An 8,836-nucleotide genomic window follows, 5' to 3' on the forward strand; every position below is an offset into this window, starting at 1 on the left:
TTCTCTCAGTTGTTTAGCATGCAAGTGGCACTAAAATACATGCTACAATAACGTAAAGAGGGAAGCTTGAAGTCATTTCCACGTAGACCACAAATTATTTGTAGACACTGGAAGGTTATATTTAATAACCGAACAATACTGTCGTCATAAACTGAGACAAATACCCTAATAATACAATACTTTTCATACGTATGATGTAATGTAGGTTTTTCCATACCTTCTGAAAGTTTAAGAAATCCACTTAATTCTTAAACATAAAATTCAACTTCCAGAAGAAACTCACTTCCTTCCCCCCAAATCAAATACACAACAGAATGTTTTAAAACTTTCCAAACAATCACATTTAAATACTTTTTTCTCCATAACATTCCTTAATTGTTTCTAGCTTCATGATCAGGACAGAAATTGTTGTTCACATTTTCACAAGATATTGAAAATTTGTTCACTGACCACAAACCTTTGTACCAACAGAGACCAATTGTGATTAATTTTAGTTGACAAGTTGATTCACTCCCAAAATTTTGCTGCCATTCCATGTCTGAAAGTAAAGATGAAAAGACAGTAAAAGACCATACTTATGATGGATGTCCTGAGATAGAATGTTTCACCATGAGAAACCCATTCTTAAATTTTTAAAATCATAGAGTGTATTTTAATAAGCTAATTGATTTTCTTCGCTCTTATAAGAAAAATATCAAAGGTGTCACAAATTAGCCTTGATATTTGCAGAACAAGTGTCTTATCCTCCATAAAACTCCTCTTCTGTTGATCTTGTCAGTGAAAAACATTTTCCAAATTCATGTTCATTCATTAAACCTTTTAAATTAAAGACGTTCTCAAAACCATCATCTTATCATCACAGTAATCACTCTAGTAGGTCTCAAGTCTTGCCGAACATTTGAATTTGTTTGATTTTCATGTTTTTGGATTTTATAAAATTTTACACTGACAACTTTAGTTATGGAACATGAATGTACATGTTTCTGTCAGCATCTTTATCACAATCATTAATATGTATTAGTGAAACTAAATACATTTTAATGAAGTTAAATAGTGAAATATGTAAGATCAGAAGGAAGGACTGCATTAAAAACAGCAAACCTAAACCTCTAACTAATTATACTAGTTTGTTATAACTCAAAAACATGTAAGAATTTGTGGATTTAAGCACCCACACCTCTCTCTCCTAATATCTAATTCTATATCTATTGCTACTATTTATTTCTTTTGTGAGACTGGCAAATGGAGATTAAGACTGATAGATGGTGTATCCCCACTGCAATGTGGGTCCTACTTCTTCAACCACCTCCACAACCTAGGGTACATATTATGATCCCACACTGTAGTTTGTACCTTGGGATATTTTTAGTGCAATGTAAAATATTAATAAACAGTCACTTACATGATCCATTAAATTCTTACTATTAGTTAATATTAGGCTTTTTTATGACAAGAAACCTACTTGAAACAAAAATGTATTTCAGAACAATTAGAATGGGTATTGACACTTTAATGATAAGTGGAGAACAACATTTTGACCTTCCTAGGGTACATGTTATGATCCTACACTGTAGTTTGTATTCTGGGATATTTTCAGTCAATGCAGCATTTTTTATTTAATTTGTTTTCGAGTTACAACAAACTAATACATGTGTCATTTCTAGAACAAGTGTTCCATTTCTGCCTATACTAATGCATCATTAATGAAAGAAAAACGTATAATTTGCAAGTGTCAAGGTTTCCCCATTTAAACCCATACAGTTCCCCTGGAATTATATAAACAAGCTTTTGATACATATAAATATCAAAGGTCCCAGAATAAGACACTGATAAATTTAAATTATAATGGTTATTCTAATCAAATGATGTATACTTTATACCATACTCTTCTTACTACGTAATTAAATTTTTATTCACTTCTGAAACTCTTCCAACTGATACTACAAAAACTAATACAATAATTAAGTTTCATGCAGAATGATACAAAAATATTAAAATGATTAACATCAACAGATAATGCGTTTATAAACTGTATAAACCTCACAAACAATATTATAAGTTAGTAAGAAAATAAACACTTTATTAATATTGTAAAAACTTCTAAGTATCAAACATTATTGTACTGTCAGTACAAATATTTAATACTAAATATTAAGCTATTTGTTAGGCCTCAAGCATGAAGCAAGAACATCATAATTCATGGTTTAATTAAAGTACTAAACTAACAAAATTCAAATCATAAAACTATATAAAAATGGTCCTGTAAATATTATAGACAATATATGTTATTCATTTACTCAGCTTATTGTTAAAATAGTATCACTACAACTGGGATTCTTAACCAACCTAATTCAAATTATCATACGTCTTACTCTTACTTAGTGGCCTGGCATGACCAGGTGGGTTAAGGCGTTCGATTTGTAATCTGAGGGGCGCGGGTTCGAATCCCCGTCGCTCCAAAAATGGTTGCCCTTTCAGCTGTGGGGCGTTATAAGTTGACAGTCAATCTCACTATTTGTCGGTAAAAGAGTAGCCCAAGAGTCTTACATCTACCTAAAGTAGGGGCAACGAGCGCATAACCCTCGAGTAGCTTTGTGCGAAATTCCCAAACAAAAAGCTTTGTTTTTCTGTTTTTTATTGCTTCGAGTAGTTCTTGAAGGAATATTTCATTTGTTAGTAACGTGCTTACATAATCTTTGTCGGAACTTGTATTTGTATCAGTTAAGTTTATTGGAAAAATTGGTTCAAATTGATGTTTATTGTTTAATATGAGATTGATGACTTTGTTGTAGAAATATGTATCCATATCTGGATCAGTGTGAGTTTTAAAAGTATTTTGAAGTTAATCTTTGAAAGCTTCGGCTATTTTTTTATTTGTGTGTGCTATAGTATTATTATATTCGAGTGGAGGATATTTCTTTGTGTCTGTATTTTCATTTGTGAGTCTTTTAAGACGTGACCACAATTTTGAGTCAGTTTTATCATTTAGTTTAGAGCAGTAATTGTCCCATTTATTTTGTTTTTGTTGTTTTATGTGTGTTCTGATGTGATTTCTAATGTTGTTTATTTGCGTTTGGCCCGTCATGGCCAAGCGTGTTAAGGCGTGCGACTCGTAATCTGAGGGTCGCGGGTTCGCATCCCCGTCGCGCTAATCATGCTCGCCCTTTCAGCCATGGGGGAGTTATAATGTTGCGATCAATCCCACTATTCTTTGGTAAAAGACTAGCCCAAGAGTTGGCGGTTGGTGGTGATGACTAGCTGCCTTCCCTCTAGTCTTACACTGCTAAATTAGGGACGGCTAGCACAGATAGCCCTCGAGTAGCTTTGTGCGAAATTCAAAAAAACAAACAAACAAACAATTATTTGCGTTTTGGTTTCTCTGTCTCTTGTTATCATGTACTGTCTTCTTAATTGTCTTCGTTTTTTGATTAGATTGATTATTTCTGTGGTGGGTTTCCATGTGTTGTTTGTTGTTTTATGGTGTTGTTTTGGTATTGTTAACTTGGCTGCTTTCTGAAGGCACTCCGTAATTGTTTGACAGTAGTTATCCATTTCAATATGGGTTTTAACTTCTTTTATACCTTTATTAGGTAATAGGTTGTCTAATTCTTCTTTGTAATTTTGCCAATCTGCTTTTCTGTAATTAAATTCTTCTTTCCGAAATGTTATATTTTAATGGGGGGCGAGATCAAAGACACAATATATTGGAAGGTGATCACTGTCAATCATTTCCCACTTGAAATTTTATTATTTTCTGGCTCAGAATATATGTACACATACACAGGTCTAGTATGTCACTGGAGTTTGTGGTATAAGCTTTGTCTGTTGGGATGGTATCATTTAATAAAATTATATTGTTATCATCTATGAATTGTAATAGACTTCTACCATTGTAGTTTCAGCTCCAGCATCCAAAGGTAACATTTTTACTATTTGAGTCACCCATAACTAAGGAGATTTTATTGTGGGAAAAGATGTTGCTAAGTAATGCTATATCTAGTTGTTTATTAGGTGAGCAGTAAATTCCTGCTACAGTTATAGTTACAGGATATCGACAGTAACATGTTCGTTGTTACTGTTCAATATCGACAGTAACATGTTCGTTGTTACTGCTCAATTGAATTTCTATTACTGATAGCTCCACTTTGTAGAGAAGCATAATGCTTCTGTTTTCAACATTCTTATTTATTCTGTCTTTCCTTATTGTTGAATAAGTTGGTATTTTAAATCTCTTGTTATTGTATATTAGAGTTTCGCTTACTATTATAATGTGGGAATTAGTTTCTTGTATTAAGTCTTCAATCTCATGTTTCTTGGAAGCTATTGCACCTTGGATGTTGATATACACTACTGTGAACATTGTGCTGTAAGCATGTATCCAGTTAGTGTTGATATTATGTAGGGTGATGTTGATATATACTACTGTGAACAATGTGCTGTGAGCATGTAACCAGTTAGTGTTGATATTATGTAAGGTATGTGTGATGTTGATATATACTACTGTGAACATTGTGCTGTGAGCATGTAACCAGAAAGTGTTGTTATTATGTAGGGTATGTGTGGTGTGATGTTGATATATACTACTGTGAACATTGTGCTGTGAGCATGTAACCAGAAAGTGTTGTTATTATGTAGGGTATGTGTGGTGTGATGTTGATATATACTACTGTGAACATGTATCCAGTAAGTGTTGATATAATGTAGGGTATGTGTGATGTTGATATATACTACTGTGAACATTGTGCTGTGAGCATGTAACCAGAAAGTGTTGTTATTATGTAGAGTATGTGTGGTGTGATGTTGATATATACTACTGTGAACATGTAACCAATAAGTGTTGTTATTATATAGGGTATGTGTTGTGTGATGTTGATATATACTACTCTGAACATTGCGCTGTGAGCATGTAACCAGTAAGTGTTGATATTATGTAGAGTATGTGTAGTGTGATGTTGATATATACGACCGTGAACATTGTGCTGTGAGCATGTAACCAGTAAGTGTTGTTATTATGTAGGTATGTAAGATGTGATGTTGACATATACTACTGTGAACATTGTGTTGTGAGCATGTAACGAATAAGTGTTGTTATTATATAGGGTATGTGTGGTGTGATGTTGATATATACTACTGCGAACATTGTGCTGTGAGCATGTATCCAGTTAGTGTTGATATTATGCAGAGTATGTGTGGTGTGATGTTGATATATACTACCGTGAACATTGTGCTGTGAGCATGTAACCAGTAAGTGTTGATATTATGTAAGGTATGTGTGGTGTGATGTTGATATATACGACCGTGAACATTGTGCTGTGAACATATAACCAGTAAGTGTTGATATTATGTAGGGTAAATGGGGTGTGATGTGTTTTCTGGAGAAATTAATCAGTAATTCGAAGCAGTTAGTTGTTTGGATTTGTGTAATCTGTTACAAATTCTGTAAATATGTTTTTCATTATGGTTGTGAAAAGGCTTGTTTTATTTGATGTGTTAATATTTGTTTCTTGTATGGTGAAGCTGTTTTCTTGTGGATTTTATGTTTGCGTAAAGGTGTTCTTATCCCCAATGACTACACTTACAAATTATATCCTAATTCAAGCATGCCGCCTGATCTTCACGCCTCCACATAGACTGCATTTTAAAGAAGTAGCAAAAACAAATTAATAAATGTGTTTCTTTTGAATAAACCTATTTGTAAAAAGTATGTGATTTGAAAACAATTAATAATTATAGATTTGTTTTTCATTTTCAAACTGTGATACATGCATGTACACACAAAAAGTTTAACATTTCGTTAGCTTCAGAAGTTTTCACGCAAAGATGTTGTTGTTTTGAGTTAAGGACAAAGCCACACAATGGACTATCAGCGTTTTGCCAACCACAGGTATCGACACCCGGTTTTTAACGTGGTTAGTCCACAGACATACCGCTGAGCCACTGGGAGGCAAAATCTATATTCCCCAGGTGAGGCTCGAACTCACAACCCCGGCATAACCCACAAGTACTGTCTTATAAGTACCGTGCGCTAACCAATTGCGCCACTGGGGATTTGCGTAAGCGTTCCTAATCAAATAAGTTTCTACGCGTAGCCGCCCATAATTTTGAAATGATAGACTTGAGTTTGTTTATTTGATTTCTGAATTTCGTAAAGAGGTACACGAGGACGATTTGAGCTAGCCTTCCCTAAGTGTAAGATTACAAAGAAGCCAGCTAGTCATCACCACCCATCGCCGACTCTTGGACAACTCAGGATACGACAGGAATTCTAGCCCACGACTTGCACAGCATGCGAAGAGGGCACTCATCACCTATTCATGCCAGGTCAATAGATTAAAGACAGTTAATCAATAGTATACCAATGTCACTTTTTTTAAATTAGTGTTGTTTTAAAAAGTAATGTGTTTTGATTGAAATTAGATACGAAACTGTGTGGGGATCGGAAATTGGACGACTCCTTCTCATGACCTTTCTAATGTCTTACTTAATCACGTTGTCAAGTTTGGTGCTCTTTTATCAAGAAATGTGGATACGTTTAATGAACAGATGCACACATATAGTGACGTTTATTTACATAGAAGATGAAGGTTCCAACTCACCCCATCATGACTTTCCTCAAGTGATCGTACGTCACCGTGTCAAGTTTTGTGTTTATTGATCAAGAAATGGAGAAACGTGGAAGGAAAAGTTATTCAATGATAGTTATTGTTTCACTCGACAATAGTACAGTGGTACCTCGGTTTTCGAACAACTCCCTTCTCGAAAAATTCGGTTTGAGGAAAACATGTCTCGGTTGTCGAACCAAGCTGTCGTGGCCCGAACCCCGGAAATAACCCAATTGATGACCCGAACGACCCTTCGACCATTTTCGAGCCACGCCAAGCTTGCCCAAAACATTTTACCCGCACCTATCGCTCAGTCCACACCCCCGCTAAAATCTGCTGTGAACGTTCTCGTTTTTTCTTTTCCTTTTGTTGTTTTTCTAAATATTCTGATTAAATAAGCCACCATGGGGTCAAAGAAGGATGATGAAAGCAGCAAACCAAAAATAAAAGTTGTTAGATCCACAATAGAGGTGAAAAAAGATCTCATAGCAAAGTATGAGAGTGGTGCTCGCGTGTCTGATCTTGCTACACAGTTTGGTATGTTGAAGCCTACAGTCTGCACCACACTGAAAAATAAAGAGGTCATCAAAGGAGCTGATGTTGCAAAAGGAGTGATAGTGCTTATGAAGCAAAGATCACAAACAATGGAAGAGATAGAAAAACTGTTGTTGATTAGGGTAAATGAAAAACAGCTGGTGATAGCATTTCTGAGACCATCATTTGTGAGAAAGCAAAGCAGTTGCATGCTGACCTCCTGAAAAACATCCCTGAAACGAGTGCTGATACAAGTGATGTTTTTAAGGCTAGTAGGGGGGTGGTTTGAAAAATTTAGGAAGAGCTGTGGCATACATAGTGTGGTGAGACATGGGAAGGGTGTCAGTTCTAACAAATACTCTGCTGATAAATTTGTTAGGGAATTTAAGGACTATGTTGAAGCTAAGGTTTTATTCCCCAACTAGTGTGTAACTGTAATGAGACAGGCCTCTTTAGAAGGAAAATGCCAAAGAGGACCTACATCACCAAGAAGGAAAAGTAACTGCCAGGACACAAGCCAGTGAAGGACAGGCTAACTCTATTGTTATGTAGTAATGCAAGTGTGGACTTAAAACTTAAGCGTTTGCTTGCGTACCATTCTAAGAACCCGAGGGTTTTTAAGAAAAATAATGTCCTAAAAAGTAAACTAAATGTCATGTGGAAGGCTAATAGTAAAGCATGGGTAACCAGGCAATGTTTTATGGAGTGGGTCCATGAAATGTTTGCCCCAAGTGTAAAGAATTACCTGACGGAAAAACAGTTGCCACTCAAGGCCCTTCTTGTGATGGACAATTCACCTGCTCACCCTCCAGGTTTGGAGGACGGGTTGGAGGAGGAGTACAGTTGCATTATGGTGAAGCTCTGGTTCCCTAACACGACTCCTCTCTTTCAGCTCATGGACCAGCAGGTCATATCGAACTTTAAGAAATTCTACACCAAAGCACTGTTTCAAAGGTGCTTTGAAGTGACCTCTGACACAGAGTTAACCCTCAGAGAGTTCTGGAAAAATCACTTTAATATCCTTCATTGCTTGAGAATCATAGACAAAGCCTGGAGGGAAGTGTCTTTGAGGACCATAAACTCAGCCTGGAAGAAATTGTGGCCAGACTCAGTAGCAGATTGAGACTTTGAAGGCTTTGAGGCCGAGTCTGTTGTCGAGGATATTGTCTCACTAGGCAAGTGTATGGGCTTGAAAGTGAGTGGTTATGATGTGGGGTAGTTGGTGGAAGACCACAACACTAAGCTCACCACGGAAGAACTCCAAGACCTTCAGAAGGAGCAGCAACAGAAGACAACTGAGGAAGTGTCGCCAGATGAGGAGGAGGATGTTCCTAGTTCACTAATCAAGGAAATGTGTAAAAAATGGGGAGAGTTACAAAGTTTTGTGGGAAAACTTTCACCCTAACAAAGCTGTAGCAAACCGCAGCATAAACCTTTTCAATGACAATGTCATGTCTTACTTTATACAGTTATAACTCTTACAGTTATAGTTACAGGATATCGACAGTAACATGTTCGTTGTTACTGTTCAATATCGACAGTAACATGTTCGTTGTTACTGCTCAATTGAATTTCTATTACTGATAGCTCCACTTTGTAGAGAAGCATAATGCTTCTGTTTTCAACATTCTTATTTATTCTGTCTTTCCTTATTGTTGAATAAGTTGGTATTTTAAATCTCTTGTTATTGTATATTAGAG

General features: G+C 35.9%; 1 non-coding gene across 1 annotated transcript; it reads right to left on the minus strand.

Annotated features, from left to right (window-relative positions):
• Positions 1-5,956: 5,956 nt before the first annotated feature.
• TRNAI-UAU (transfer RNA isoleucine (anticodon UAU)) lies at positions 5,957-6,048 on the minus strand. Its single transcript is given in 2 exon segments — positions 5,957-5,992; positions 6,011-6,048. It is a non-coding gene; the product is annotated as a tRNA-Ile (tRNA).
• Positions 6,049-8,836: the final 2,788 nt, after the last annotated feature.

This window comes from Tachypleus tridentatus, chromosome 8 (assembly GCF_004210375.1).
Source record: "Tachypleus tridentatus isolate NWPU-2018 chromosome 8, ASM421037v1, whole genome shotgun sequence".
NCBI classification, from domain to species: domain Eukaryota; kingdom Metazoa; phylum Arthropoda; class Merostomata; order Xiphosura; family Limulidae; genus Tachypleus; species Tachypleus tridentatus.